Genomic DNA, 26,809 nt, shown 5'->3' with positions numbered 1-26,809 from the left:
TCATCAGAGCCTGTTTCAAAAAAGGCACACGTCCGGCTCCTTGTCCCACACGGAAGGTGGCAGCCCTGAAAGCTGTTGCTGGTCTTCACCGTCCCCCTGCAGCCTATTCACAGGTACAACAGGATCTGGAACCCGGGCTTTCCCAGAGGAGGAACATCTCATGTCTCTCGTCCTCGGCAGAGCCTGATTCCGGAAAGGCACAAGTCCGGCTCCTTGTCCCACACGGAAGGTGGCAGCCCTGAAAGCTGTTGCTGGTCTTCACCGTCCCCCTGCAGCCTATTCACAGGCACAACAGGATCTGGGACCCGGGCTTGCCCAGAGGAGGAACATCTCATGGCTCTCGTCCTCGGCAGGGCCTGTTTCCGAAAAGGCACATGTCCGGCTCCTTGTCCCACACAGAATTTGGCTACCCTGAAGGATGTTGCTGGTCTTCACCGTCCCCCTGCAGCCTATTCACAGGCACAACAGGATCTGGGACCCGGGCTTTCCCAGAGGAGGAACATCTCATGGCTCTCGTCCTCGGCAGAGCCTGATTCCGGAAAGGCACAAGTCCGGCTCCTTGTCCCACACGGAAGGTGGCAGCCCTGAAAGCTGTTGCTGGTCTTCACCGTCCCCCTGCAGCCTATTCACAGGCACAACAGGATCTGGGACCCGGGCTTGCCCAGAGGAGGAACATCTCATGGCTCTCGTCCTCGGCAGGGCCTGTTTCCGAAAAGGCACATGTCCGGCTCCTTGTCCCACACAGAATTTGGCTACCCTGAAGGATGTTGCTGGTCTTCACCGTCCCCCTGCAGCCTATTCACAGGCACAACAGGATCTGGGACCCGGGCTTGCCCAGAGGAGGAACATCTCATGGCTCTCGTCCTCGGCAGAGCCTGATTCCGGAAAGGCACAAGTCCGGCTCCTTGTCCCACACGGAAGGTGGCAGCCCTGAAAGCTGTTGCTGGTCTTCACCGTCCCCCTGCAGCCTATTCACAGGTGCAACAGGATTCAGGACCTGGGCTTGCCCAGAGGAGGAACATCTCATGGCTCTTGTCCTCTGCAGAGCCTCTTCCCGAAAAGGCACACGTCCGGCTCCTTGTCCCACACGGAAGGTGGCAGCCCTGAAAGCTGTTGCTGGTCTTCACCGTCCCCCTGCAGCCTATTCACAGGCACAACAGGATCTGGGACCCGGGCTTGCCCAGAGGAGGAACATCTCATGGCTCTCGTCCTCGGCAGAGCCTGATTCCGGAAAGGCACACGTCCGGCTCCTTGTCCCACACGGAACGTGGCAGCCCTGAAAGCTGTTGCTGGTCTTCACCGTCCCCCTGCAGCCTCTTCACAGGCACAACAGGATCTGGGACCCGGGCTTGCCCAGAGGAGGAACATCTCATGGCTCTCGTCCTCGGCAGGGCCTCTTTCCGAAAAGGCATACGTCCGGCTCCTTGTCCCACACGGAAGGTGGCAGCCCTGAAAGCTGTTGCTGGTCTTCACCGTCCCCCTGCAGCCTATTCACAGGCACAACAGGATCTGGGACCCGGGCTTGCCCAGAGGAGGAACATCTCATGGCTCTCGTCCTCGGCAGAGTCTGATTCTGGAAAGGCACACGTCCGGCTCCTTGTCCCACACGGAAGGTGGCAGCCCTGAAAGCTGTTGCTGGTCTTCACCGTCCCCCTGCAGCCTATTCACAGGCACAACAGGATCTGGGACCCGGGCTTGCCCAGAGGAGGAACATCTCATGGCTCCCATCCTCGGCAGTGCCTGATTCTGGAAAGGCACACGTCCGGCTCCGTGTCCCACACGGAAGGTGGCAGGCTGGAAAGCTGTTGCTGGTCTTCACCGTCCCCCTGCAGCCTATTCACAGGCACAACAGGATCTGGGACCCGGGCTTGCCCAGAGGAGGAACATCTCATGGCTCTCGTCCTCGGCAGAGCCTGATTCCGGAAAGGCACACGTCCGGCTCCTTGCCCCACATGGAAGGTGGCAGCCCTGAAAGATGTTGCTGTTCTTCACCGTCCCCCTGCAGCCTATTCACAGGCACAACAGGATCTGGGATATGGGCTTGCCCAGAGGAGGAAAATCTCATGGCTCTCGTCCTCAGCAGAACCTGTTTCGGAAACGGCACACATCCTGCAACTTGTCAGAAAAGTTTTACAGTTAGGGGTTAGGGTTAGGGTTAGGGTTGGGGTTTGGGTTAGGGTTAGGGTTAGGGGTTAGGGTTAGGGTTAGGGGGTTAGGGTTAGGCTTAGGGTTAGGGTTAGGGTCAGGGTTAGGGTTAGGGTTAGGGCCATTAGGGTTAGGGTCCATTAGGGTTAGGGTTAGGGTTAGGGGTTAGGGTTAGGGGTTAGGATTAGGGTTAGGGTTAGGTGTTAGGGTGAGTGTTAGCGTTAGGTGGTTAGGGTTACGGTTAGGGTTAGGGGTTAGGGTTAGGGTTAGAGTTAGGAGATAGGGTCAGGGTTAGGGTTACAGTTAGGGTTAGGGTTAGGGTTTAGGGTTAGGGTTAGTGTTAAGGGCTTAGGGTTAGGGTTAGGGTTAGGGTCGTTAGGGATGGGCTTAGGGTTAGGGTTAGGGGTTAGGGTTAGGGTTAGGGTCAGGGTTAGTCTCTCTTCCTCATCAGAGCCTGTTTCCGAAAAGGCACACGTCCGGCTCCTTGTCCCACACGGAAGGTGGCAGCCCTGAAAGCTGTTGCTGGTCTTCACCGTCCCCCTGCAGCCTATTCACAGGTACAACAGGATCTGGAACCCGGGCTTTCCCAGAGGAGGAACATCTCATGTCTCTCGTCCTCGGCAGAGCCTGATTCCGGAAAGGCACACGTCCGGCTCCTTGTCCCACACGGAAGGTGGCAGCCCTGAAAGCTCTTGCTGGTCTTCACCGTCCCCCTGCAGCCTATTCACAGGCACAACAGGATCTGGGACCCGGGCTTGCCCAGAGGAGGAACATCTCATGGCTCTTGTCCTCGGCAGGGACTGTTTCCGAAAAGGCACACGTCCGGCTCCTTGTCCCACACGGAAGGTGGCAGCCCTGAAAGCTGTTGCTGGTCTTCACCGTCCCCCTGCAGCCTATTCACAGGCACAACAGGATCTGGGACCCGGGCTTGCCCAGAGGAGGAACATCTCATGGCTCTCGTCCTCGGAAGAGCCTGATTCCGGAAAGGCACACGTCTGGCTCCTTGTCCCACACGGAAGGTGGCAGCCCTTAAAGCTGTTGCTGGTCTTCACCGTCCCCCTGCAGCCTATTCACAGGCACAACAGGATTCAGGACCCGGGCTTGCCCAGAGGAGGAACATCTCATGGCTCTCGTCCTCGGCAGAGCCTGATTCCGGAAAGGCACACGTCCGGCTCCTTGTCCCACACGGAAGGTGGCAGCCCTGAAAGCTGTTGCTGGTCTTCACCGTCCCCCTTCAGCCTATTCACAGGCACAACAGGATCTGGGACCTGGGCTTGCCCAGAGGAGGAACATCTCATGGCTCTCTTCCTCGGCAGAGCCCGATTCCGAAAAGGCACACGTCCGGCTCCTTGTCCCACACGGAAGGTGGCAGCCCTGAAAGATGTTGCTGGTCTTCACCGTCCCCCTGCAGCCTATTCACAGGTACAACAGGATCTGGGACGCGGGCTTGCCCAGAGGAGGAACATCTCATGGCTCTCGTCCTCGGCAGAGCCCGATTCCGAACAGGCACACGTCCGGCTCCTTGTCCCACACGGAAGGTGGCAGCCCTGAAAGATCTTGCTGGTCTTCACTGTCCCCCTGCAGCCTATTCAAATGCACAACAGTATTCAGGATCCGGGCACGCCCAGAGGAGGAACATATCACGGCTCTTGTCCTCGGCAGAGCCTCTTCCCGAAAAGGCACACGTCCGGCTCCTTGTCCCACACGGAAGGTGGCAGCCCTGAAAGATGTTGCTGGTCTTCACCGTCCCCCTGCAGCCTATTCACAGGCACAACAGGATCTGGGATACGGGCTTGCCCATAGGAGGAAAATCTCATGGCTCTCGTCCTCAGCAGAACCTGTTTCGGAAACGGCACACATCCTGCAACTTGTCAGAAAAGGTTTACAGTTAGGGGTTAGGGTTAGGGTTAGGGTAGGGGTTAGGGTTAGGGTTAGGGTTAGGGTTAGGGCCATTAGGGTTAGGGTTAGGGTTAGGGGTTAGGGTTAGGGTTAGGGTTAGGGCCATTAGGGTTAGGGTTAGGGTTAGGGGTTAGGGTTAGGGTTAGGGTTAGGGTACATCAGGGTTAGGGTTAAAGTTAGGGGTTAGGGTTAGGGGTTAGTATTAGGGTTAGGGTTAGGTGTTAGGGTGAGTGTTAGCGTTAGGTGGTTAGGGTTACGGTTAGGGTTAGGAGTTAGGGTTAGGGTTAGAGTTAGGAGATAGGGTCAGGGTTAGGGTTACAGTTAGGGTTAGGGTTAGGGTTTAGGGTTAGGGTTAGTGTTAAGGGCTTAGGGTTAGGGTTAGGGTTAGGGTCGTTAGGGATGGGCTTAGGGTTAGGGTTAGGGGTTAGGGTTAGGGTTAGGGTCAGGGTTAGTCTCTCTTTCTCATCAGAGCCTGTTTCCGAAAAGGCACACGTCCGGCTCCTTGTCCCACACAGAATTTGGCACCCCTGAAGGATGTTGCTGGTCTTCACCGTCCCCCTGCAGCCTATTCACAGGCACAACAGGATCTGGGACCCGCGCTTGCCCAGAGGAGGAACATCTCATGGCTCTCGTCCTCAGCAGAACCTGTTTCGGAAACGGCACACATCCTGCAACTTGTCAGAAAAGGTTTACAGTTAGGGGTTAGGGTTAGGGTTAGGGTAGGGGTTAGGGTTAGGGTTAGGGTTAGGGTTAGGGTCATTAGGGTTAGGGTTAGGGTTAGGGGTTAGGGTTAGGGTTAGGGTTAGGGTCAGGGTTAGGGTTAGGGCCATTAGGGTTAGGGTTAGGGTTAGGGGTTAGGGTTAGGGTTAGGGTTAGGGTACATCAGGGTTAGGGTTAGGGTTAGGGGTTAGGGTTAGGGGTTAGTATTAGGGTTAGGGTTAGGTGTTAGGGTGAGTGTTAGCGTTAGGTGGTTAGGGTTACGGTTAGGGTTAGGAGGTAGGGTTAGGGTTAGAGTTAGGAGATAGGGTCAGGGTTAGGGTTACAGTTAGGGTTAGGGTTAGGGTTTAGGGTTAGGGTTAGTGTTAAGGGCTTAGGGTTAGGGTTAGGGTTAGGGTCGTTAGGGATGGGCTTAGGGTTAGGGTTAGGGGTTAGGGTTAGGGTTAGGGTCAGGGTTAGTCTCTCTTCCTCATCAGAGCCTGTTTCCGAAAAGGCACACGTCCGGCTCCTTGTCCCACACAGAATTTGGCACCCCTGAAGGATGTTGCTGGTCTTCACCGTCCCCCTGCAGCCTATTCACAGGCACAACAGGATCTGGGACCCGGGCTTGCCCAGAGGAGGAACATCTCATGGCTCTCGTCCTCGGAAGAGCCTGATTCCGGAAAGGCACACGTCTGGCTCCTTGTCCCACACGGAAGGTGGCAGCCCTTAAAGCTGTTGCTGGTCTTCACCGTCCCCCTGCAGCCTATTCACAGGCACAACAGGATTCAGGACCCGGGCTTGCCTAGAGGAGGAACATCTCATGGCTCTCGTCCTCGGCAGAGCCTGATTCCGGAAAGGCACACGTCTGGCTCCTTGTCCCACACGGAAGGTGGCAGCCCTGAAAGCTGTTGCTGGTCTTCACCGTCCCCCTGCAGCCTATTCACAGGCACAACAGGATCTGGGACCCGGGCTTGCCCAGAGGAGGAACATCTCATGGCTCTCTTCCTCGGCAGAGCCCGATTCCGAAAAGGCACACGTCCGGCTCCTTGTCCCACACGGAAGGTGGCAGCCCTGAAAGATGTTGCTGGTCTTCACCGTCCCCCTGCAGCCTATTCACAGGCACAACAGGATCTGGGATATGGGCTTGCCCAGAGGAGGAACATCTCATGGCTCTCGTCCTCGGCAGAGCCTCTTTCCGAACAGGCACACGTCCGGCTCCTTGTCCCACACGGAAGGTGGCAGCCCTGAAAGATCTTGCTGGTCTTCACTGTCCCCCTGCAGCCTATTCAAAGGCACAACAGTATTCAGGACCCGGGCACGCCCAGAGGAGGAACATATCATGGCTCTTGTCCTCGGCAGAGCCTGATTCCGGAAAGGCACACGTCCGGCTCCTTGTCCCACACGGAAGGTGGCAGCCCTGAAAGATGTTGCTGGTCTTCACCGTCCCCCTGCAGCCTATTCACAGGCACAACAGGATCTGGGATACGGGCTTGCCCATAGGAGGAAAATCTCATGGCTCTCGTCCTCAGCAGAACCTGTTTCGGAAACGGCACACATCCTGCAACTTGTCAGAAAAGGTTTACAGTTAGGGGTTAGGGTTAGGGTTAGGGTAGGGGTTAGGGTTAGGGTTAGGGTTAGGGTTAGGGCCATTAGGGTTAGGGTTAGGGTTAGGGGTTAGGGTTAGGGTTAGGGTTAGGATCAGGGTTAGGGTTAGGGTTAGGGCCATTAGGGTTAGGGTTAGGGTTAGGGGTTAGGGTTAGGGTTAGGGTTAGGATACATCAGGGTTAGGGTTAGGTTTAGGGGTTAGGGTTAGGGGTTAGGATTAGGGTTAGGGTTAGGTGTTAGGGTGAGTGTTAGCGTTAGGTGGTTAGGGTTACGGTTAGGGTTAGGGGTTAGGGTTAGGGTTAGAGTTAGGAGATAGGGTCAGGGTTAGGGTTACAGTTAGGGTTAGGGTTAGGGTTTAGGGTTAGGGTTAGTGTTAAGGGCTTAGGGTTAGGGTTAGGGTTAGGGTCGTTAGGGATGGGCTTAGGGTTAGGGTTAGGGGTTAGGGTTAGGGTTAGGGTCAGGGTTAGTCTCTCTTCCTCATCAGAGCCTGTTTCAAAAAATGCACACGTCCGGCTCCTTGTCCCACACGGAAGGTGGCAGCCCTGAAAGCTGTTGCTGGTCTTCACCGTCCCCCTGCAGCCTATTCACAGGCACAACAGGATCTGGGACCCGGGCTTGCCCAGAGGAGGAACATCTCATGGCTCTCGTCCTCGGCAGAGCCTGATTCCGGAAAGGCACACGTCCGGCTCCTTGTCCCACACGGAAGGTGGCAGCCCTTAAAGCTGTTGCTGGTCTTCACCGTCCCCCTGCAGCCTATTCACAGGCACAACAGGATTCAGGACCCGGGCTTGCCCAGAGGAGGAACATCTCATGGCTCTCGTCCTCGGCAGAGCCTGATTCCGGAAAGGCACACGTCCGGCTCCTTGTCCCACACGGAAGGTGGCAGCCCTGAAAGCTGTTGCTGGTCTTCACCGTCCCCCTGCAGCCTATTCACAGGCACAACAGGATCTGGGACCCGGGCTTACCCAGAGGAGGAACATCTCATGGCTCTCTTCCTCGGCAGAGCCCGATTCCGAAAAGGCACACGTCCGGCTCCTTGTCCCACACGGAAGGTGGCAGCCCTGAAAGATGTTGCTGGTCTTCACCGTCCCCCTGCAGCCTATTCACAGGTACGACAGGATCTGGGACACGGGCTTGCCCAGAGGAGGAACATCTCATGGCTCTCGTCCTCGGCAGAGCCTCTTTCCGAACAGGCACACGTCCGGCTCTTTGTCCCACACGGAAGGTGGCAGCCCTGAAAGATCTTGCTGGTCTTCACTGTCCCCCTGCAGCCTATTCAAAGGCACAACAGTATTCAGGACCCGGGCACGCCCAGAGGAGGAACATATCATGGCTCTTGTCCTCGGCAGAGCCTCTTCCCGAAAAGGCACACGTCCGGCTCCTTGTCCCACACGGAAGGTGGCAGCCCTGAAAGATGTTGCTGGTCTTCACCGTCCCCCTGCAGCCTATTCACATGCACAACAGGATCTGGGATACGGGCTTGCCCAGAGGAGGAAAATCTCATGGCTCTCGTCCTCAGCAGAACCTGTTTCGGAAACGGCACACATCCTGCAACTTGTCAGAAAAGGTTTACAGTTAGGGGTTAGGGTTAGGGTTAGGGTAGGGGTTAGGGTTAGGGTTAGGGTTAGGGTACATCAGGGTTAGGGTTAGGGTTAGGGGTTAGGGTTAGGGGTTAGGATTAGGGTTAGGGTTAGGTGTTAGGGTGAGTGTTAGCGTTAGGTGGTTAGGGTTACGGTTAGGGTTAGGGGTTAGGGTTAGGGTTAGAGTTAGGAGATAGGGTCAGGGTTAGGGTTACAGTTAGGGTTAGGGTTAGGGTTTAGGGTTAGGGTTAGTGTTAAGGGCTTAGGGTTAGGGTTAGGGTTAGGGTCGTTAGGGATGGGCTTAGGGTTAGGGTTAGGGGTTAGGGTTAGGGTTAGGGTCAGGGTTAGTCTCTCTTCCTCATCAGAGCCTGTTTCAAAAAAGGCACACGTCCGGCTCCTTGTCCCACACGGAAGGTGGCAGCCCTGAAAGCTGTTGCTGGTCTTCACCGTCCCCCTGCAGCCTATTCACAGGTACAACAGGATCTGGAACCCGGGCTTTCCCAGAGGAGGAACATCTCATGTCTCTCGTCCTCGGCAGAGCCTGATTCCGGAAAGGCACAGGTCCGGCTCCTTGTCCCACACGGAAGGTGGCAGCCCTGAAAGCTGTTGCTGGTCTTCACCGTCCCCTTGCAGCCTATTCACAGGCACAACAGGATCTGGGACCCGGGCTTGCCCAGAGGAGGAACATCTCATGGCTCTCGTCCACGGCAGGGCCTGTTTCCGAAAAGGCACATGTCCGGCTCCTTGTCCCACACAGAATTTGGCACCCCTGAAGGATGTTGCTGGTCTTCACCGTCCCCCTGCAGCCTATTCACAGGCACAACAGGATCTGGGACCCGGGCTTGCCCAGAGGAGGAACATCTCATGGCTCTCGTCCTTGGCAGAGTCTGATTCTGGAAAGGCACACGTCCGGCTCCTTGTCCCACACGGAAGGTGGCAGCCCTGAAAGCTGTTGCTGGTCTTCACCGTCCCCCTGCAGCCTATTCACAGGCACAACAGGATCTGGGACCCGGGCTTGCCCAGAGGAGGAACATCTCATGGCTCCCATCCTCGGCAGTGCCTGATTCTGGAAAGGCACACGTCCGGCTCCGTGTCCCACACGGAAGGTGGCAGGCTGGAAAGCTGTTGCTGGTCTTCACCGTCCCCCTGCAGCCTATTCACAGGCACAACAGGATCTGGGACCCGGGCTTGCCCAGAGGAGGAACATCTCATGGCTCTCGTCCTCGGCAGAGCCTGATTCCAGAAAGGCACACGTCCGGCTCCTTGTCCCACACGGAAGGTGGCAGCCCTGAAAGATGTTGCTGTTCTTCACCGTCCCCCTGCAGCCTATTCACAGGCACAACAGGATCTGGGATATGGGCTTGCCCAGAGGAGGAACATCTCATGGCTCTCGTCCTCGGCAGAGCCTCTTTCCGAACAGGCACACGTCCGGCTCCTTGTCCCACACGGAAGGTGGCAGCCCTGAAAGATCTTGCTGGTCTTCACCGTCCCCCTGCAGCCTATTCAAAGGCACAACAGTATTCAGGACCCGGGCACGCCCAGAGGAGGAACATATCATGGCTCTTGTCCTCGGCAGAGCCTCTTCCCGAAAAGGCACACGTCCGGCTCCTTGTCCCACACGGAAGGTGGCAGCCCTGAAAGATGTTGCTGGTCTTCACCGTCCCCCTGCAGCCTATTCACAGGCACAACAGGATCTGGGATACGGGCTTGCCCATAGGAGGAAAATCTCATGGCTCTCGTCCTCAGCAGAACCTGTTTCGGAAACGGCACACATCCTGCAACTTGTCAGAAAAGGTTTACAGTTAGGGGTTAGGGTTAGGGTTAGGGTAGGGGTTAGGGTTAGGGTTAGGGTTAGGGTTAGGGCCATTAGGGTTAGGGTTAGGGTTAGGGGTTAGGGTTAGGGTTAGGGTTAGGGTCAGGGTTAGGGTTAGGGTTAGGGCCATTAGGGTTAGGGTTAGGGTTAGGGGTTAGGGTTAGGGTTAGGGTTAGGGTACATCAGGGTTAGGGTTAGGGGTTAGGGTTAGGGGTTAGTATTAGGGTTAGGGTTAGGTGTTAGGGTGAGTGTTAGCGTTAGGTGGTTAGGGTTACGGTTAGGGTTAGGAGTTAGGGTTAGGGTTAGAGTTAGGAGATAGGGTCAGGGTTAGGGTTACAGTTAGGGTTAGGGTTAGGGTTTAGGGTTAGGGTTAGTGTTAAGGGCTTAGGTTTAGGTTTAGGGTTAGGGTCGTTAGGGATGGGCTTAGGGTTAGGGTTAGGGGTTAGGGTTAGGGTTAGGGTCAGGGTTAGTCTCTCTTCCTCATCAGAGCCTGTTTCCGAAAAGGCACACGTCCGGCTCCTTGTCCCACACGGAAGGTGGCAGCCCTGAAAGCTGTTGCTGGTCTTCACCGTCCCCCTGCAGCCTATTCACAGGTACAACAGGATCTGGAACCCGGGCTTTCCCAGAGGAGGAACATCTCATGTCTCTCGTCCTCGGCAGAGCCTGATTCCGGAAAGGCACAAGTCCGGCTCCTTGTCCCACACGGAAGGTGGCAGCCCTGAAAGCTGTTGCTGGTCTTCACCGTCCCCCTGCAGCCTTTTCACAGGCACAACAGGATCTGGGACCCGGGCTTGCCCAGAGGAGGAACATCTCATGGCTCTCGTCCTCGGCAGGGCCTGTTTCCGAAAAGGCACATGTCCGGCTCCTTGTCCCACACAGAATTTGGCACCCCTGAAGGATGTTGCTGGTCTTCACCGTCCCCCTGCAGCCTATTCACAGGCACAACAGGATCTGGGACCCGGGCTTGCCCAGAGGAGGAACATCTCATGGCTCTCGTCCTCGGAAGAGCCTGATTCCGGAAAGGCACACGTCTGGCTCCTTGTCCCACACGGAAGGTGGCAGCCCTTAAAGCTGTTGCTGGTCTTCACCGTCCCCCTGCAGCCTATTCACAGGCACAACAGGATTCAGGACCCGGGCTTGCCCAGAGGAGGAACATCTCATGGCTCTCGTCCTCGGCAGAGCCTGATTCCGGAAAGGCACACGTCCGGCTCCTTGTCCCACACGGAAGGTGGCAGCCCTGAAAGCTGTTGCTGGTCTTCACCGTCCCCCTGCAGCCTATTCACAGGCACAACAGGATCTGGGACCCGGGCTTGCCCAGAGGAGGAACATCTCATGGCTCTCTTCCTCGGCAGAGCCCGATTCCGAAAAGGCACACGTCCGGCTCCTTGTCCCACACGGAAGGTGGCAGCCCTGAAAGATGTTGCTGGTCTTCACCGTCCCCCTGCAGCCTATTCACAGGTACGACAGGATCTGGGACGCGGGCTTGCCCAGAGGAGGAACATCTCATGGCTCTCGTCCTCGGCAGAGCCTCGTTCCGAACAGGCACACGTCCGGCTCCTTGTCCCACACGGAAGGTGGCAGCCCTGAAAGATCTTGCTGGTCTTCACTGTCCCCCTGCAGCCTATTCAAAGGCACAACAGTATTCAGGACCCGGGCACGCCCAGAGGAGGAACATATCATGGCTCTTGTCCTCGGCAGAGCCTCTTCCCGAAAAGGCACACGTCCGGCTCCTTGTCCCACACGGAAGGTGGCAGCCCTGAAAGATGTTGCTGGTCTTCACCGTCCCCCTGCAGCCTATTCACAGGCACAACAGGATCTGGGATACGGGCTTGCCCATAGGAGGAAAATCTCATGGCTCTCGTCCTCAGCAGAACCTGTTTCGGAAACGGCACACATCCTGCAACTAGTCAGAAAAGGTTTACAGTTAGGGGTTAGGGTTAGGGTTAGGGTAGGGGTTAGGGTTAGGGTTAGGGTTAGGGTTAGGGCCATTCGGGTTAGAGTTAGGGTTAGGGGTTAGGGTTAGGGTTAGGGTTAGGGTCAGGGTTAGGGTTAGGGCCATTAGGGTTATGGTTAGGGTTAGGGGTTAGGGTTAGGGTTAGGGTTAGGGTACATCAGGGTTAGGGTTAGGGTTAGGGGTTAGGGTTAGGGGTTAGGATTAGGGTTAGGGTTAGGTGTTAGGGTGAGTGTTAGCGTTAGGTGGTTAGGGTTACGGTTAGGGTTAGGGGTTAGGGTTAGGGTTAGAGTTAGGAGATAGGGTCAGGGTTAGGGTTACAGTTAGGGTTAGGGTTAGGGTTTAGGGTTAGGGTTAGTGTTAAGGGCTTAGGGTTAGGGTTAGGGTTAGGGTCGTTAGGGATGGGCTTAGGGTTAGGGTTAGGGGTTAGGGTTAGGGTTAGGGTCAGGGTTAGTCTCTCTTCCTCATCAGAGCCTGTTTCAAAAAAGGCACACGTCCGGCTCCTTGTCCCACACGGAAGGTGGCAGCCCTGAAAGCTGTTGCTGGTCTTCACCGTCCCCCTGCAGCCTATTCACAGGTACGACAGGATCTGGGACGCGGGCTTGCCCAGAGGAGGAATATCTCATGGCTCTCGTCCTCGGCAGAGCCTCTTTCCGAACAGGCACACGTCCGGCTCCTTGTCCCACACGGAAGGTGGCAGCCCTGAAAGATCTTGCTGGTCTTCACTGTCCCCCTGCAGCCTATTCAAAGGCACAACAGTATTCAGGACCCGGGCACGCCCAGAGGAGGAACATATCATGGCTCTCGTCCTCAGCAGAACCTGTTTCGGAAACGGCACACATCCTGCAACTTGTCAGAAAAGGTTTACAGTTAGGGGTTAGGGTTAGGGTTAGGGTAGGGGTTAGGGTTAGGGTTAGGGTTAGGGTTAGGGCCATTCGGGTTAGGGTTAGGGTTAGGGGTTAGGGTTAGGGTTAGGGTTAGGGTCAGGGTTAGGGTTAGGGCCATTAGGGTTAGGGTTAGGGTTAGGGTACATCAGGGTTAGGGTTAGGGTTAGGGTACATCAGGGTTAGGGTTAGGGTTAGGGGTTAGGGTTAGGGGTTAGGATTAGGGTTAGGGTTAGGTGTTAGGGTGAGTGTTAGCGTTAGGTGGTTAGGGTTACGGTTAGGGTTAGGAGTTAGGGTTAGGGTTAGAGTTAGGAGATAGGGTCAGGGTTAGGGTTACAGTTAGGGTTAGGGTTAGGGTTTAGGGTTAGGGTTAGTGTTAAGGGCTTAGGTTTAGGGTTAAGGTTAGGGTCGTTAGGGATGGGCTTAGGGTTAGGGTTAGGGGTTAGGGTTAGGGTTAGGGTCAGGGTTAGTCTCTCTTCCTCATCAGAGCCTGTTTCCGAAAAGGCACACGTCCGGCTCCTTGTCCCACACGGAAGGTGGCAGCCCTGAAAGCTGTTGCTGGTCTTCACCGTCCCCCTGCAGCCTATTCACAGGTACAACAGGATCTGGAACCCGGGCTTTCCCAGAGGAGGAACATCTCATGTCTCTCGTCCTCGGCAGAGCCTGATTCCGGAAAGGCACAAGTCCGGCTCCTTGTCCCACACGGAAGGTGGCAGCCCTGAAAGCTGTTGCTGGTCTTCACCTTCCCCCTGCAGCCTATTCACAGGCACAACAGGATCTGGGACCCGGGCTTGCCCAGAGGAGGAACATCTCATGGCTCTCGTCCTCGGCAGGGCCTGTTTCCGAAAAGGCACATGTCCGGCTCCTTGTCCCACACAGAATTTGGCACCCCTGAAGGATGTTGCTGGTCTTCACCGTCCCCCTGCAGCCTATTCACAGGCACAACAGGATCTGGGACCCGGGCTTGCCCAGAGGAGGAACATCTCATGGCTCTCGTCCTCGGCAGAGCCTCTTTCCGAACAGGCACACGTCCGGCTCCTTGTCCCACACGGAAGGTGGCAGCCCTGAAAGATCTTGCTGGTCTTCACTGTCCCCCTGCAGCCTATTCAAAGGCACAACAGAATTCAGGACCCGGGCACGCCCAGAGGAGGAACATATCATGGCTCTTGTCCTCGGCAGAGCCTCTTCCCGAAAAGGCACACGTCCGGCTCCTTGTCCCACACGGAAGGTGGCAGCCCTGAAAGATGTTGCTGGTCTTCACCGTCCCCCTGCAGCCTATTCACAGGCACAACAGGATCTGGGATACGGGCTTGCCCATAGGAGGAAAATCTCATGGCTCTCGTCCTCAGCAGAACCTGTTTCGGAAACGGCACACATCCTGCAACTTGTCAGAAAAGGTTTACAGTTAGGGGTTAGGGTTAGGGTTAGGGTAGGGGTTAGGGTTAGGGTTAGGGTTAGGGCCATTCGGGTTAGGGTTAGGGTTAGGGGTTAGGGTTAGGGTTAGGGTCAGGGTTAGTCTCTCTTCCTCATCAGAGCCTGTTTCCGAAAAGGCACACGTCCGGCTCCTTGTCCCACACGGAAGGTGGCAGCCCTGAAAGCTGTTGCTGGTCTTCACCGTCCCCCTGCAGCCTATTCACAGGTACAACAGGATCTGGAACCCGGGCTTTCCCAGAGGAGGAACATCTCATGTCTCTCGTCCTCGGCAGAGCCTGATTCCGGAAAGGCACAAGTCCGGCTCCTTGTCCCACACGGAAGGTGGCAGCCCTGAAAGCTGTTGCTGGTCTTCACCGTCCCCCTGCAGCCTATTCACAGGCACAACAGGATCTGGGACCCGGGCTTGCCCAGAGGAGGAACATCTCATGGCTCTCGTCCTCGGCAGGGCCTGTTTCCGAAAAGGCACATGTCCGGCTCCTTGTCCCACACAGAATTTGGCACCCCTGAAGGATGTTGCTGGTCTTCACCGTCCCCCTGCAGCCTATTCACAGGCACAACAGGATCTGGGACCCGGGCTTGCCCAGAGGAGGAACATCTCATGGCTCTCGTCCTCGGCAGAGCCTGATTCCGGAAAGGCACACGTCCGGCTCCTTGTCCCACACGGAAGGTGGCAGCCCTTAAAGCTGTTGCTGGTCTTCACCGTCCCCCTGCAGCCTATTCACTGGCACAACAGGATTCAGGACCCGGGCTTGCCCAGAGGAGGAACATCTCATGGCTCTCGTCCTCGGCAGAGCCTGATTCCGGAAAGGCACACGTCCGGCTCCTTGTCCCACACGGAAGGTGGCAGCCCTGAAAGCTGTTGCTGGTCTTCACCGTCCCCCTGCAGCCTATTCACAGGCACAACAGGATCTGGGACCCGGGCTTGCCCAGAGGAGGAACATCTCATGGCTCTCTTCCTCGGCAGAGCCCGATTCCGAAAAGGCACACGTCCGGCTCCTTGTCCCACACGGAAGGTGGCAGCCCTGAAAGATGTTGCTGGTCTTCACCGTCCCCCTGCAGCCTATTCACAGGTACGACAGGATCTGGGACGCGGGCTTGCCCAGAGGAGGAACATCTCATGGCTCTCGTCCTCGGCAGAGCCTCTTTCCGAACAGGCACACGTCCGGCTCCTTGTCCCACACGGAAGGTGGCAGCCCTGAAAGATCTTGCTGGTCTTCACTGTCCCCCTGCAGCCTATTCAAAGGCACAACAGTATTCAGGACCCGGGCACGCCCAGAGGAGGAACATATCATGGCTCTTGTCCTCGGCAGAGCCTCTTCCCGAAAAGGCACACGTCCGGCTCCTTGTCCCACACGGAAGGTGGCAGCCCTGAAAGATGTTGCTGGTCTTCACCGTCCCCCTGCAGCCTATTCACAGGCACAACAGGATCTGGGATACGGGCTTGCCCATAGGAGGAAAATCTCATGGCTCTCGTCCTTAGCAGAACCTGTTTCGGAAACGGCACACATCCTGCAACTTGTCAGAAAAGGTTTACAGTTAGGGGTTAGGGTTAGGGTTAGGGTAGGGGTTAGGGTTAGGGTTAGGGTTAGGGTTAGGGCCATTAGGGTTAGGGTTAGGGTTAGGGGTTAGGGTTAGGGTTAGGGTTAGGATCAGGGTCCGGGTTAGGGTTACAGTTAGGGTCAGGGTTAGGGTTTAGGGTTAGGGTTAGTGTTAAGGGCTTAGGGTTAGGGTTAGGGTCGTTAGGGATGGGCTTAGGGTTAGGGTTAGGGGTTAGGGTTAGGGTTAGGGTCAGGGTTAGTCTCTCGTCCTCGGCAGAGCCTGTTTACGAAAAGGCACACGTCCGGCTCCTTGTCCCACACGGAAGGTGGCAGCCCTGAAAGCTGTTGCTGGTCTTCACCGTCCCCCTGCAGCTTATTCACAGGTACAACAGGATCTGGGACCCGGGCTTGCCCAGAGGAGTAACATCTCATGGCTCTCGTCCTCGGCAGAGCCTGATTCCGGAAAGGCAAAAGTCCGGCTCCTTGTCCCACACGGAAGGTGGCAGCCCTGAAAGCTTTTGCTGGTCTTCACCGTCCCCCTGCAGCCTATTCACAGGCACAACAGGATCTGGGACCCGGGCTTGCCCAGAGGAGGAACATCTCATGTCTCTCGTCCTCGGCAGGGCCTGTTTCCGAAAAGGCACACGTCCGGCTCCTTGTCCCACACGGAAGTTGGCACCCCTGAAGGATGTTGCTGGTCTTCACCGTCCCCCTGCATCCTATTCACAGGCACAACAGGATCTGGGACCGGGGCTTGCCCAGAGGAGGAACATCTCATGGCTCTCGTCCTCGGCAGAGTCTGATTCTGGAAAGGCACACGTCCGGCTCCTTGTCCCACACGGAATGTGGCAGCCCTGAAAGATGTTGCTGGTCTTCACCGTCCCCCTGCAGCCTATTCACAGGCACAACAGGATCTGGGATACGGGCTTGCCCAGAGGAGGAAAATCTCATGGCTCTCGTCCTCAGCAGAACCTCTTTCGGAAACGGCACACATCCTGCAACTTGTCAGAAAAGGTTTACAGTTAGGGGTTAGGGTTAGGGTTAGGGTTAGGGTTGGGGTTAGGGTTAGGGTTAGGGTTAGGGGTTTAGGGTTAGGCTTAGGCTAAGGGTTAGGGTCAGGGTTAGGGTTAGGGTTAGGGGTTAGGGTTAGGGTTAGGGTTAGGGTCCATTAGGGTTAGGGTTAGGGTAGGGGTTAGGGTTAGGGGTTAGGATTAGGGTTAGTGTTAGGTGTTAGGGTGAATGTTAGGGTTAGGTGGTTAGGGTTACGGTTAGGGTTAGGGGTTAGGGTTAGAGTTAGGAGATAGGGTCCGGGTTAGGGTTACAGTTATGGTTAGGGTTAGCGTTTAGGGTTAGGGTTAGTTTTAAGGGTTTAGGGTTAGGGTTAGGGTTAGGGTCGTTAAGGATGGGCTTAGGGTTAGGGTTAGGGGTTAGGGTTAGGGTTAGGGTCAGGGTTAGTCTCTCGTCCTCGGCAGAGCCTATTTCCGAAAAGGCACACGTCCGGCTCCTTGTCCCACACGGAAGGTGGCAGCCCTGAAAGATGTTGCTGGTCTTCACCGTCCCCCTGCAGCCTATTCACAGGTACGACAGGATCTGGGACCCGGGCTTGCCCAGAGGAGGAACATATCATGGCTCTCGTCCTCGGCAGAGCCTGATTCCGGAAAGGCACACGTCCGGCTCCTTGTCCCACACGGAAGGTGGCAGGCCGGAAAGATGTTGCTGGTCTTCACCGTCCCCCTGCAGCCTATTCACAGGCACAACAGGATCTGGGATACGGGCTTGCCCAGAGGAGGAAAATCTCATGGCTTTCGTCCTTAGCAGAACCTGTTTCGGTAACGGCACACATCCTGCAACTTGTCAGAAAAGGTTTACAGTTAGGGGTTAGGGTTAGGGTTAGGGTTAGGGTTGGGGTTAGGGTTAGGGTTAGGGTTAGGGTTGTTAGGGTTAGGCTTAGGGTTAGGGTTAGGGTCAGGGTTAGGGTTAGTGTTAGTGGTTAGGGTTAGGGTTAGGGTTAGGGGTTAGGGTTAGTGTTAGGAGATAGGGTCCGGGTTAGGGTTACAGTTAGGGTTAGGGTTAGCGTTTAGGGTTAGGGTTAGTTTTAAGGGTTTATGGTTAGGGTTAGGGTTAGGGTCGTTAGGGATGGGCTTAGGGTTAGGGTTAGGGGTTAGGGTTAGGGTTAGGGTCAGGGTTAGTCTCTCGTCCTCGGCAGAGCCTATTTCCGAAAAGGCACACGTCCGGCTCCTTGTCCCACACGGAAGGTGGCAGCCCTAAAAGCTGTTGCTGGTCTTCACCGTCCCCCTGCAGCTTATTCACAGGTACAACAGGATCTGGGACCCGGGCTTGCCCAGAGGAGGAACATCTCATGTCTCTCGTCCTCGGCAGAGCCTGATTCCGGAAAGGCACAAGTCCGGCTCCTTGTCCCACACGGAAGGTGGCAGCCCTGAAAGCTGTTGCTGGTCTTCACCGTCCCCCTGCAGCCTATTCACAGGCACAACAGGATGTGGGACCCGGGCTTGCCCAGAGGAGGAACATCTCATGGCGCTCGTCCTCGGCAGAGCCTGATTCCGGAAAGGCACACGTCCGGCTCCTTGTCCCACACGGAAGGTGGCAGCCCTGAAAGCTGTTGCTGGTCTTCACCGTCCCCCTGCAGCCTATTCACAGGCACAACAGGATCTGGGACCCGGGCTTGCCCAGAGGAGGAACATCTCATGGCTCTCGTCCTCGGCAGAGCCTGATTCCGGAAAGGCACACGTCTGGCTCCTTGTCCCACACGGAAGGTGGCAGGCCGGAAAGATGTTGCTGGTCTTCACCGTCCCCCTGCAGCCTATTCACAGGCACAACAGGATCTGGGATACGGGCTTGCCCAGAGGAGGAAAATCTCATGGCTCTCGTCCTCAGCAGAACCTGTTTCGGAAACGGCACACATCCTGCAACTTGTCAGAAAAGGTTTACAGTTAGGGGTTAGGGTTAGGGTTAGGGTTAGGGTTGGGGTTAGGGTTAGGGTTAGGGTTAGGGGTGTTAGGGTTAGGCTTAGGTTTAGGGTTAGTGTCAGGGTTAGGGTTAGGGTTAGTGGTTAGGGTTAGGGTTAGGGTTAGGGTCCATTAGGGTTAGGGTTAGGGTTAGGGGTTAGGGTTAGGGGTTAGGATTAGGGTTAGGGTTAGGTGTTAGGGTGAATGTTAGGGTTAGGTGGTTAGGGTTACGGTTAGGGTTAGGGGTTAGGGTTAGAGTTAGGAGATAGGGTCCGGGTTAGGGTTACAGTTATGGTTAGGGTTTAGCGTTTAGGGTTAGGGTTAGTTTTAAGGGTTTAGGGTTAGGGTTAGGGTTAGGGTCGTTAGGGATGGGCTTAGGGTTAGGGTTAGGGGTTAGGGTTAGGGTTAGGGTCAGGGTTAGTCTCTCGTCCTCGGCAGAGCCTATTTCCGAAAAGGCACACGTCCGGCTCCTTGTCCCACACGGAAGGTGGCAGCCCTAAAAGCTGTTGCTGGTCTTCACCGTCCCCCTGCAGCCTATTCACAGGCACAACAGGATCTGGGACCCGGGCTTGCCCAAAGGAGGAACATCTCATGGCTCTCGTCCTCGGCAGGGCCTGTTTCCGAAAAGGCACAAGTCCAGCTCCTTGTCCCACACGGAAGTTGGCACCCCTGAAGGATGTTGTTGGTCTTCACCGTCCCCCTGCAGCCTATTCACAGGCACAACAGGATCTGGGAGCCGGGCTTGCCCAGAGGAGGAACATCTCATGGCTCTCGTCCTCGGCAGAGCCTGATTCCGGAAAGGCACACGTCCGGCTCCTTGTCCCACACGGAAGGTGGCAGCCCTGAAAGCTCTTGCTGGTCTTCACCGTCCCCCTGCAGTCTATTCACAGCCACAACAGGATCTGGGACACGGGCTTGCCCAGAGGAGGAACATCTCATGGCTCTCGTCCTCGGCAGAGTCTGATTCTGGAAAGGCACACGTCCGGCTCCGTGTCCCACACGGAAGGTGGCAGGCTGGAAAGATGTTGCTGGTCTTCACCGTCCCCCTGCAGCCTATTCACAGGCACAACAGGATCTGGGACCCGGGCCTGCCCAGAGGAGGAACATCTCATGGCGCTCGTCCTCGGCAGAGCCTGATTCCGGAAAGGCACACGTCCGGCTCCTTGTCCCACACGGAAGGTGGCAGCCCTGAAAGCTGTTGCTGGTCTTCACCGTCCCCCTGCAGCCTATTCACAGGCACAACAGGATCTGGGACCCGGGCTTGCCCAGAGGAGGAACATCTCATGGCTCTCGTCCTCGGCAGAGCCTGATTCCGGAAAGGCACACGTCCGGCTCCTTGTCCCACACGGAAGGTGGCAGGCCGGAAAGATGTTGCTGGTCTTCACCGTCCCCCTGCAGCCTATTCACAGGCACAACAGGATCTGGGATACGGGCTTGCCCAGAGGAGGAAAATCTCATGGCTCTCGTCCTCAGCAGAACCTGTTTCGGAAACGGCACACATCCTGCAACTTGTCAGAAAAGGTTTACAGTTAGGGGTTAGGGTCAGGGTTAGGGTTAGGGTTGGGGTTAGGGTTAGGGTTAGGGTTAGGGGTGTTAGGGTTAGGCTTAGGGTTAGGGTTAGGGTCAGGGTTAGGGTTAGGTTAGTGGTTAGGGTTAGGGTTAGGGTTAGGGTCCATTAGGGTTAGGGTTAGGGTTAGGGGTTAGGGTTAGGGGTTAGGATTAGGGTTAGGGTTAGGTGTTAGGGTGAATGTTAGGGTTAGGTGGTTAGGGTTACGGTTAGGGTTAGGGGTTAGGGTTAGAGTTAGGAGATAGGGTCCGGGTTAGGGTTACAGTTAGAGTTAGGGTTAGCGTTTAGGGTTAGGGTTAGTTTTAAGGGTTTAGGGTTAGGGTTAGGGTTAGGGTCGTTAGGGATGGGCTTAGGGTTAGGGTTAGGGGTTAGGGTTAGGGTTAGGGTCAGGGTTAGTCTCTCGTCCTCGGCAGAGCCTATTTCCGAAAAGGCACACGTCCGGCTCCTTGTCCCACACGGAAGGTGGCAGCCCTAAAAGCTGTTGCTGGTCTTCACCGTCCCCCTGCAGCTTATTCACAGGTACAACAGGATCTGGGACCCGGGCTTGCCCAGAGGAGGAACATCTCATGGCTCTCGTCCTCGGCAGAGCCTGATTCCGGAAAGGCACAAGTCCGGCTTCTTGTCCCACACGGAAGGTGGCAGCCCTGAAAGCTGTTGCTGGTCTTCACCGTCCCCCTGCAGCCTATTCACAGGCACAACAGGATCTGGGACCCGGGCTTGCCCAGAGGAGGAACATCTCATGGCTCTCGTCCTCGGCAGGGCCTGTTTCCGAAAAGGCACACGTCCGCCTCCTTGTCCCACACGGAAGTTGGCACCCCTGAAGGATGTTGCTGGTCTTCACCGTCCCCCTGCAGCCTCTTCACAGGCACAACAGGATCTGGGACCCGGGCTTGCCCAGAGGAGGAACATCTCATGGCTCTCGTCCTCGGCAGAGCCTGATTCCGGAAAGGCACATGTCCGGCTCCTTGTCCCACACGGAAGGTGTCAGCCCTGAAAGCTGTTGCTGGTCTTCACCGTCCACCTGCAGCCTATTCACAGGTATGACAGGATTCAGGACCCGGGCATGCCCAGAGGAGGAACATCTCATGGCTCTCGTCCTCGGCAGAGCCCGATTCCGAAAAGGCACACGTCCGGCTCCTTGTCCCACAAGGAAGGTGGCAGCCCTGAAAGATGTTGCTGGTCTTCACCGTCCCCCTGCAGCCTATTCAAAGGCACAATAGTATTCAGGACCCGGGCACGCCCAGAGGAGGAACATATCATGGCTCTTGTCCTCAGCAGAGCCTCTTCCCGAGAAGGCACACGTCCGGCTCCTTGTCCCACACGGAAGGTGGCAGCCCTGAAAGCTGTTGCTGGTCTTCACCGTCCCCCTGCAGCCTATTCACAGGCACAACAGGATCTGGGACCCGGGCTTGCCCAGAGGAGGAACATCTAATGGCTCTCGTCCTCGGCAGGGCCTCTTTCCGAAAAGGCACACGTCCGGCTTCTTTTCCCACACGGAAGGTGGCAGCCCTGAAAGCTGTTGCTGGTCTTCACCGTCCCCCTGCAGCCTATTCACAGGTACAACAGGATTCAGGACCCGGGCTTGCCCAGAGGAGGAACATCTCATGGCTCTCGTCCTCGGCAGAGTCTGATTCTGGAAAGGCACACGTCCGGCTCCTTGTGCCACACGGAAGGTGGCAGGCCGGAAAGCTGTTGCTGGTCTTCACCGTCCCCCTGCAGCCTATTCACAGGCACAACAGGATCTGGGACCGGGGCTTGCCCAGAGGAGGAACATCTCATGGCTCTCGTCCTCGGCAGAGCCTGATTCTGGAAAGGCACACGTCCGGCTCCGTGTCCTACACGGAAGGTGGCAGGCTGGAAAGATGTTGCTGGTCTTCACCGTCCCCCTGCAGCCTATTCACAGGCACAACAGGATCTGGGACCCGGGCTTGCCCAGAGGAGGAACATCTCATGGCTCTCGTCCTCGGCAGAGCCTGATTCTGGAAAGGCACACGTCCGGCTCCTTGTCCCACACGGAAGGTGGCAGCCCTGAAAGATGTTGCTGGTCTTCACCGTCCCCCTGCAGCCTATTCACAGGCACAACAGGATCTGGGACCCGGGCTTGCCCAGAGGAGGAAAATCTCATGGCTCTCGTCCTCAGCAGAACCTGTTTCGTAAACAGCACACATCCTGCAACTTGTCAGAAAAGGTTTACAGTTAGGGGTTAGGGTTAGGGTTAGGGTTGGGGTTAGGTTTAGGGTTAGGGGGTTAGGGTTAGGCTTAGGGTTAGGGTTAGGGTCAGGGTTAGGGTTAGGGTTAGGGCCATTAGGATTAGGGTCCATTAGGGTTAGGGTTAGGGTTAGGGGTTAGGGTTAGGGGTTAGGATTAGGGTTAGGGTTAGGTGTTAGGGTGAGTGTTAGCGTTAGGTGGTTAGGGTTACGGTTAGTGTTAGGGGTTAGGGTTAGGGTTAGAGTTAGAAGATAGGGTCCGGGTTAGGGTTACAGTTAGGTTCAGGGTTAGGGTTTAGGGTTAGGGTTAGTGTTAAGGGCTTAGGGTTAGGGTTAGGGTTAGGGTCGTTAGGGATGGGCTTAGGGTTAGGGTTAGGGGTTAGGGTTAGGGTTAGGGTCAGGGTTAGTCTCTCGTCCTCGGCAGAGCCTGATTCCGGAAAGGCACAAGTCCGGCTTCTTGTCCCACACGGAAGGTGGCAGCCCTGAAAGCTGTTGCTGGTCTTCACCGTCCCCCTGCAGCCTATTCACAGGCACAACAGGATCTGGGACCCGGGCTTGCCCAGAGGAGGAACATCTCATGGCTCTCGTCCTCGGCAGGGCCTGTTTCCGAAAAGGCACACGTCCGCCTCCTTGTCCCACACGGAAGTTGGCACCCCTGAAGGATGTTGCTGGTCTTCACCGTCCCCCTGCAGCCTCTTCACAGGCACAACAGGATCTGGGACCCGGGCTTGCCCAGAGGAGGAACATCTCATGGCTCTCGTCCTCGGCAGAGCCTGATTCCGGAAAGGCACATGTCCGGCTCCTTGTCCCACACGGAAGGTGTCAGCCCTGAAAGCTGTTGCTGGTCTTCACCGTCCACCTGCAGCCTATTCACAGGTATGACAGGATTCAGGACCCGGGCATGCCCAGAGGAGGAACATCTCATGGCTCTCGTCCTCGGCAGAGCCCGATTCCGAAAAGGCACACGTCCGGCACCTTGTCCCACAAGGAAGGTGGCAGCCCTGAAAGCTGTTGCTGGTCTTCACCGTCCCCCTGCAGCTTATTCACAGGCACAACAGGATCTGGGACCCGGGCTTGCCCAGAGGAGGAACATCTCATGGCTCTCGTCCTCGGCAGAGCCTGATTCCAAAAAGCCACAAGTCCGGCTCCTTGTCCCACACGGAAGTTGGCAGCCCTGAAAGCTGTTGCTGCTCTTCACCGTCCCCCTGCAGCCTATTCACAGGCACAACAGGATCTGGGACCCGGGCTTGCCCAGAGGAGGAACATCTCATGGCTCTCGTCCTCGGCAGGGCCTGTTTCCGAAAAGGCACACGTCCGGCTCCTTGTCCCACACGGAAGGTGGCAGCCCTGAAAGATGTTGCTGGTCTTCACCGTCCCCCTTCAGCCTATTCACAGGCACAACAGGATCTGGGACCCGGGCTTGCCCAGAGGAGGAACATCTCATGGCTCTCTTCCTCGGCAGAGCCCGATTCCGAAAAGGCACACGTCCGGCTCCTTGTCCCACACGGAAGGTGGCAGCCCTGAAAGATGTTGCTGGTCTTCACCGTCCCCCTGCAGCCTATTCACAGGTACGACAGGATCTGGGACGCGGGCTTGCCCAGAGGAGGAACATCTCATGGCTCTCGTCCTCGGCAGAGCCTGATTCCAAAAAGCCACAAGTCCGGCTCCTTGTCCCACACGGAAGTTGGCAGCCCTGAAAGCTGTTGCTGCTCTTCACCGTCCCCCTGCAGCCTATTCACAGGCACAACAGGATCTGGGACCCGGGCTTGCCCAGAGGAGGAACATCTCATGGCTCTCGTCCTCGGCAGGGCCTGTTTCCGAAAAGGCACACGTCCGGCTCCTTGTCCCACACGGAAGGTGGCAGCCCTGAAAGATCTTGCTGGTCTTCACTGTCCCCCTGCAGCCTATTCAAAGGCACAACAGTATTCAGGACCCGGGCACGCCCAGAGGAGGAACATATCATGGCTCTTGTCCTCGGCAGAGCCTATTCCCGAAAAGGCACACGTCCGGCTCCTTGTCCCACACGGAAGGTGGCAGCCCTGAAAGATGTTGCTGGTCTTCACCGTCCCCCTGCAGCCTATTCACAGGCACAACAGGGTCTGGGATACGGGCTTGCCCATAGGAGGAAAATCTCATGGCTCTCGTCCTCAGCAGAACCTGTTTCGGAAACGGCACACATCCTGCAACTTGTCAGAAAAGGTTTACAGTTAGGGGTTAGGGTTAGGGTTAGGGTAGGGGTTAGGGTTAGGGTTAGGGTTAGGGTTAGGGCCATTAGGGTTAGGGTTAGGGTTAGGGGTTAGGGTTAGGGTTAGGGTTAGGATCAGGGTTAGGGTTAGGGTTAGGGCCATTAGGGTTAGGGTTAGGGTTAGGGGTTAGGGTTAGGGTTAGGGTTAGGGTACATCAGGGTTAGGGTTAGAGTTAGGGGTTAGGGTTAGGGGTTAGGATTAGGGTTAGGGTTAGGTGTTAGGGTGAGTGTTAGGGTTAGGTGGTTAGGGTTACGGTTAGGGTTAGGGTTTGGGTTAGAGTTAAGAGATAGGGTCCGGGTTAGGGTTACAGTTAGGGTCAGGGTTAGGGTTTAGGGTTAGGGTTAGTGTTAAGGGCTTAGGGTTAGGGTTAGGGTCGTTAGGGATGGGCTTAGGGTTAGGGTTAGGGGTTAGGGTTAGGGTTAGGGTCAGGGTTAGTCTCTCGTCCTCGGCAGAGCCTGTTTACGAAAAGGCACACGTCCGGCTCCTTGTCCCACACGGAAGGTGGCAGCCCTGAAAGCTGTTGCTGGTCTTCACCGTCCCCCTGCAGCTTATTCACAGGTACAACAGGATCTGGGACCCGGGCTTGCCCAGAGGAGTAACATCTCATGTCTCTCGTCCTCGGCAGAGCCTGATTCCGGAAAGGCAAAAGTCCGGCTCCTTGTCCCACACGGAAGGTGGCAGCCCTGAAAGCTGTTGCTGGTCTTCACCGTCCCCCTGCAGCCTATTCACAGGCACAACAGGATCTGGGACCCGGGCTTGCCCAGAGGAGGAACATCTCATGTCTCTCGTCCTCGGCAGGGCCTGTTTCCGAAAAGGCACACGTCCGGCTCCTTGTCCCACACGGAAGTTGGCACCCCTGAAGGATGTTGCTGGTCTTCACCGTCCCCCTGCATCCTATTCACAGGCACAACAGGATCTGGGACCGGGGCTTGCCCAGAGGAGGAACATCTCATGGCTCTCGTCCTCGGCAGAGTCTGATTCTGGAAAGGCACACGTCCGGCTCCTTGTCCCACACGGAAGGTGGCAGCCCTGAAAGATGTTGCTGGTCTTCACCGTCCCCCTGCAGCCTATTCACAGGCACAACAGGATCTAGGATACGGGCTTGCCCAGAGGAGGAAAATCTCATGGCTCTCGTCCTCAGCAGAACCTGTTTCGGAAACGGCACACATCCTGCAACTTGTCAGAAAAGGTTTACAGTTAGGGGTTAGGGTTAGGGTTAGGGTTAGGGTTGGGGTTAGGGTTAGGGTTAGGGTTAGGGGTTTAGGGTTAGGCTTAGGCTAAGGGTTAGGGTCAGGGTTAGGGTTAGGGTTAGGGGTTAGGTTTAGGGTTAGGGTTAGGGTCCATTAGGGTTAGGGTTAGGGTAGGGGTTAGGGTTAGGGGTTAGGATTAGGGTTAGTGTTAGGTGTTAGGGTGAATGTTAGGGTTAGGTGGTTAGGGTTACGGTTAGGGTTAGGGGTTAGGGTTAGAGTTAGGAGATAGGGTCCGGGTTAGGGTTACAGTTATGGTTAGGGTTAGCGTTTATGGTTAGGGTTAGTTTTAAGGGTTTAGGGTTAGGGTTAGGGTTAGGGTCGTTAGGGATGGGTTTAGGGTTAGGGTTAGGGGTTAGGGTTAGGGTTAGGGTCAGGGTTAGTCTCTCGTCCTCGGCAGAGCCTATTTCCGAAAAGGCACACGTCCGGCTCCTTGTCCCACACGGAAGGTGGCAGCCCTAAAAGCTGTTGCTGGTCTTCACCGTCCCCCTGCAGCCTATTCACAGGCACAACAGGATCTGGGACCCGGGCTTGCCCAGAGGAGGAACATCTCATGTCTCTCGTCCTCGGCAGGGCCTGTTTCCGAAAAGGCACACGTCCGGCTCCTTGTCCCACACGGAAGTTGGCACCCCTGAAGGATGTTGCTGGTCTTCACCGTCCCCCTGCATCCTATTCACAGGCACAACAGGATCTGGGACCGGGGCTTGCCCAGAGGAGGAACATCTCATGGCTCTCGTCCTCGGCAGAGTCTGATTCTGGAAAGGCACACGTCCGGCTCCTTGTCCCACACGGAAGGTGGCAGCCCTGAAAGATGTTGCTGGTCTTCACCGTCCCCCTGCAGCCTATTCACAGGCACAACAGGATCTGGGATACGGGCTTGCCCAGAGGAGGAAAATCTCATGGCTCTCGTCCTCAGCAGAACCTGTTTCGGAAACGGCACACATCCTGCAACTTGTCAGAAAAGGTTTACAGTTAGGGGTTAGGGTTAGCGTTAGGGTTAGGGTTGGGGTTAGGGTTAGGGTTAGGGT

This window comes from Accipiter gentilis, unplaced genomic scaffold (assembly GCF_929443795.1).
Source record: "Accipiter gentilis unplaced genomic scaffold, bAccGen1.1, whole genome shotgun sequence".
Lineage (NCBI taxonomy): Eukaryota > Metazoa > Chordata > Aves > Accipitriformes > Accipitridae > Astur > Astur gentilis.
Note: the sequence above shows the minus strand (reverse complement) of the source record.